General features: G+C 47.7%; 1 long non-coding RNA gene across 1 annotated transcript; it reads left to right on the forward strand.

The window, feature by feature from the left end:
• Positions 1–219: 219 nt before the first annotated feature.
• Positions 220–1,662, forward strand: LOC122364095. The gene is made up of 2 exons (XR_006253488.1): positions 220–1,041; positions 1,429–1,662. It is a non-coding gene; the product is annotated as an uncharacterized LOC122364095 (long non-coding RNA).
• The last annotated feature ends 3,830 nt before the right edge of the window (positions 1,663–5,492 follow it).

A 5,492-nucleotide genomic window follows, 5' to 3' on the forward strand; every position in this document is an offset into this window, starting at 1 on the left:
AATACACTTCGACGTCGTGAGGAAGTCGCATAGTTGATGTTTATGAGACCAGCTACGGCTGATATTGGACAGTCAATGTTGTGATTGTGTCGTATGATTGTGTCGCCTGAGCCCGCCCCTGCGCGGGCGACCCGCCGGCGGAGCTCGGCCCACCGGACGGGGCCTGGGGCCGCCTCTGCACCGCTCGGGGCGGTGACCGGTCGACCGTCTGGCGGGGCTGCGGCGTCTGGGCGGGCCAGTTGGCGTTGAGACTCTGAGTGGTGTGCGTGTCCAATAAAGCCTTAATTCGGGCGGAACCGACACATGGCGCGGTCGGTATTAGCTCGAACCCGCCCATAGTGAGTACAAAGTGCGATTAACGAAAGTGAAAGGAAGCAGGAATGCGTAGCCGTGGCGGCCGCGCCGCAACCACGACCGCGTTCGAGTCTCTTCGGAGAGGCGCGCCCGCAGCGACGCCAGCTGTATCGCTAGTTGGTCGAGTCGCAGCTGTGACATCAGGACGTAGTCGTCCCATCTCTCCTTCCAGAGGTAGAAGGCGTCACTGCGGTCGGTGGAGATGTCCAGTCGGTCAGGCCGGATCGGCTGCAGGCTCGTCATACCACAGCGATTACGAAGGACTGTTCTAGAAGCCCTCCACGCCAGCCACCTGGGGAAGGAGAAAACGAAGGCCCGCGCAAGACAGATCGTCTACTGGCCCGGGATCTACCGGGATGTGGAAAATGTCACCCGCTGCTGTACCAGCTGCCAGAGAGATCAACTCGCTCAGCAGCAAGAGACCATGATGAGGAGACCGCCAGCGGAAAGGCCGTTCGAACTACACATCGACTTTGCCGATCACGCCGGCAGGAAGTACCTCGTGGCAGTGGACAGATACTCCGGGTGGCTGTTTGTCGCCGACCTCGGTGTAAGCGCCCCCGCTTACACCGGTCCGAAGGACGATAGCAGGCGTCATGACGAGCGCACTCGCTACGCGACTTAGCGTAAATGGACGGCACGGGAAAAGGGCTTTCGGCGGTACCCGGCTTTTTGATGTCGTGTTCAGTAAGTAATGGTTTTATCTCTTTTATTTAATTGCCCAACTCCCTTGGACACCTGATAGCGGATGTCAGAATAACAGCAGCACTCCCATTCATATGTTATTTCAGGTGTCGTCAATTACTGTCCGATTAGCGAATTCCAAGCAGCCGACTTATAAAGCACTAATGTCCTTAGTGTCCATCATAATCGGACCTTGTATGTTTATTCTGCATCAGATTATTTCCTGCAAAAAAAAAAATATCTAAAGTTCATTTCTCAATTAATTCAAGTCAAATCAGATGATGTTACTTTTAATGCAGGTAATACAGAATCATGGTAGAACACAGCACGGGCAATACACAATTCGCTTATGTGTCTGCACCTTTTACATTGCTGGTGCTTATTTTACAGGAGCCGTGCGGCGGAACGGGCTTACCCAGGACACCAACAACGGCCAGCTGGAGGTGGCGCCACGAAAGTGGTTTACGGGTGCCAGGAACCGCGACGGAGGCCGCCAGGAGAGGACACCAGCTGGAGTTTAAGCGGAGGAGCAGATGAGAGAAGAAGTCTAGAGATGAACAGAAGAGAGGAGAGAGTTTAAACAGCATTTTTGTGTTTATCGATAATATAAATATTGATCACTGACAGTTTGTTTTGTTGCGGTGGCGAACGTTCAGCAATGATCAGGGGGAGTGATTGAAATAGCAGACATCGATTATATTATAATCATATTGAAATTAATTGTGGGTTCTGGTGGGAACTAAGATGGGCTTTGGTGAATATTTATTGATTAATACAAACGATGCTAGGGAGGTGAGCCAGCATGGGGCCCACCTAGGGCCCACATCTGCTGGCCCACGTGGACCCCATATGGTACCCACCTTGAGCCCATGTGGGCCAGCCCAGGTGGGCCACATATGGTGCCCATCTTGAGCCCATGTGGGCCAGCCCAGGTGGGCCCCATATGGTACCCACCTTGAGCCCACGTGGGCCAGCCCAGGTGGGCCCCACCATTTACCCAGGGACAAATTTATGTGGGCCCCACATGGGCTGCCCACATGGGTCCCACCAAGTGGCCCACCTGGGCCCCATGTGGGGCCAAGGTAATAATGTTGGCTGGGTATGGGTCCCAGCTGGGTCCCATTTCGAGCCCACATGGGCTCCAGGTGGGATTTTTCGCTTATACCCATTTGGGTCCCGGCTGGGAAAGCCCATATGGGACCCGGCTGGGCCCCATTTGGGTCTCATTTCGAACCCACATGGGCCCCATGTGGGATTTTTCGCTTATATCCATGTGGGTCCCGGCTGGGAAAGCCCATGTTGGACCCATATGTGCCCCGGCTGGGCCCCATATGGGTCCCATTTCGAACCCACATGAGCCCCATGTGGGATTTTTCGCATATACCCATGTGGGTCCCGGCTGGGAAAGCCCATGTGGGACCCATATGTGCCCCGGCTGGGCCCCATATGGGTCCCATTTCGAACCCACATGGGCGCCATGTGGGATTTTTTAATTATACCCATGTGGGTCCCGGCTGGGAAAGCCCATGTGGGACCCATATGTGCCCCGGCTGGGCCCCATATGGGTCCCATTTCGAACCCACATGGGCCCCATGTGGGATTCTTCAATTATACCCATGTGGGTCCCGGCTGGGAAAGCCCATGTGGGACCCATATGTGCCCCGGCTGGGCCCCATAAGGGGCCATCTGGGCTGCCCATATGGGACCCAGTTGGACGCCCATGACAAACACATCTGGGCCCCAAGTGGGCAGCCCAGATGGGCCCCAGTTTGCTGCCCACTTGGGGCCCATATGGGCCCCATTTGGGAAGGCTGGCTGGGACAGTATCGGCCTTGCACCGTAGTTGCCGAAGAATGGACTGAGACTGATTGCCCAAAACGTGTTCTTAGACTACCAAGACAATATTCGTTGCACACAATGTCATTCAAAGGTCAAGGTCAAGGTCAGGTCAGGTCAGGTCAGGTCACCAAAAACAAAATATAGAAAAGGGCATGTGCGACACATGTTTTATGGGTCATTTTACTCATGGAATTCAATAGGCACACTCAATAAGTGATATGGACCACCTCTGGATGAATTTCAGGTCGAGGTCAGGTCAAGGTCAGGTCAAGTGAGGTCAAATTTTGAAGTTGGTTGTTAAGGCCTAAAAAGGTGTCTATCCGATGCAGTTTTTCACGGCAAATCGAATGGTGCTATTTTTGTTTCCGTACGAGGTCTAGAACTTCCAAAAAAAAATCATTTTTCAAAAAATTTGTGTGTCGTGACGTAATAAAATTTTGAATACCTCCCACATTTTTGAACCGATTCTTCTAAAAATTGGTATGTAGGTGCACATAGACCACTTCTTTGACATATATTCCGGTTTTTTCGATAAACTCAAAATTTTGGATTTTATAAATATTTTCCCAAAAAAATCAGTTTTTTGAAAAAATTTAGGCCAAAATCCAAAAATTTTCAAAAAACCGAGATAGCCATTTGATAGACAAAGTAGAATCACGTATAACATTTTTTGTTACGTCTTGATTCCTTTAAAAATGAAGATGTTAGCGGCGTTTGAAATTTTGCCGTTTTTGAGGCGAAAATGGCGAACATGACGTCACTAAAACGTCAATTTCTCAAAAGTTTTCCGACGGATTTCGCTCAAATTTTCAGAGAACGTGTCAAATTGATGTATGATAAGGTACTGAAAGGTTGACGTCGCTGGCGTAACGCGTTTAGAAGTTATTGGCGAAAAACGGGAGGGGGGCAGATTCTGCCCCCCCCCCCCCAGCGGGGCGCGGGTTAAATGCACAGACTCACACCAGCCACCCAATGAGCCCGTTCCTCAGTTGACTGTTCCCCTGGATGCAGCTTGGCAAGGTGAGCTAACTATTGGCAAGTAGAAGGTTAGCAGGTAAGATTGAGTTAGGGTGATTACCTACCTATAACTGGGTGCTACTGCTATGCAGGTCATAGGCTGCAAATATGTGTGATGATTGAGGTTAGGTCAGCTGTCAGGTTATTCAGGTATGCTCAATGCTCATTGCTCAGGTCACATTTTTATGGACACTTGGCAAATTAAAAAACTAACATAACCTAATCTAAGCTAACCCGACTAAACCTACACAACTGCTGACTATAGGAACTAAGCACCTACCTACTTGTGCCTACATCTCATAACATGTCAAAGAAGAGTTCCTTGGTGGAAGATTACCCTCAGTACTTTTTATCCCAGCCTTGTGAAGAAAACAAATACTTTTAAGCTCTGAGTCACTGCTGGCCATCCACAGGAAGAAACGCTGAGACTGAGAGCTTTGCCATTGTATATTGGACCAACAATCACTATCACGAATGACTATGAACACATTATATGATCACATTGTTGCATGGATTGTCACATTGACAATTTTATAACAATTCTTTTTTTCAAGAAATACAGTAATGATTAACATCAAAATCAACATAAAGTGGATTTAGTGATCCAAGCTTTCTCCTCCAGTAGCAATGGAATGATCGCATGTTTCATTTGCCAGACACTGAGTACCTGATGCTGGTGATGCACATTACAATCTGTATAGCATCTAAGCATAGTAAAGCTGCCAAAGTCCATTCATTCTAGATTTTTAACTTGATAGTTAGCACTAATTCATCTTGCTGTTGTAAGTTATCATTCAATATCCATACTAATACATCAATATGCGCTCATCAGTCATCAGTCAACATTTTCTGGCATGATCCTGCTCAGCGCGCTTTTCAGTATTGCTCAAAGATCTGCAATATAATAGCTTGTTTTCGGCCAATAAGCTCTTTTAATTTTACTTTTTCTTGCTGATATATGAGCCCGATCAACTTGCGGTTATCAACCAAAATTTCATAACTTCAAGTTCAACTTGATATTGATATCAATATTGCTCAGGAGTCAAGACCTCTCACTCTGTCAGCCTCCTGGATACGTCGGATTGTTTTCAGTCCCATGCTTCTTAACCCGCGCGGGGCTGGGGGGGTAAATTTTACCCCCCCTCGCGAATTTTTGCGATATCTCAAAAACGGCGGCGCGCAGCGCCGCCAAACTTTCAGTACCTTTTCTTACATCAATTTGACACGTCCCCTGAAAATTTGAGTGAAATCTGTCGGAAATTTTTTGAGAAATTGACGTTTTTGTGACGTCATGTTCGTCATTTTCGCCTCAAAAACGGCAAAAGTTCAAACGCCGCTAACATCTTCATTTTTAAAGGAATCAAGACGTAACAAAAAAGGTTATACGTAATTTTACTTTGTCTATCAAATGGCTATCTCGGATTTTTGAAAATTTTGGATTTTTGCCTAAATTTTTTCAAAAAACTGACTTTTTTGGGAAAATAATTATAAAATCCAAAATTTTGAGTCTATCAAAAAAACCGGAATATATGTCAGAGAAGTGGTCTATGTGCACCTACATACCAAATTTTAGAAGAATCGGTTCAAAAATGTGGGAG

This window comes from Amphibalanus amphitrite, unplaced genomic scaffold, assembly GCF_019059575.1.
Source record: "Amphibalanus amphitrite isolate SeventyFive unplaced genomic scaffold, NRLGWU_Aamphi_draft 000656F_arrow, whole genome shotgun sequence".
NCBI classification, from domain to species: Eukaryota; Metazoa; Arthropoda; class Thecostraca; order Balanomorpha; family Balanidae; genus Amphibalanus; species Amphibalanus amphitrite.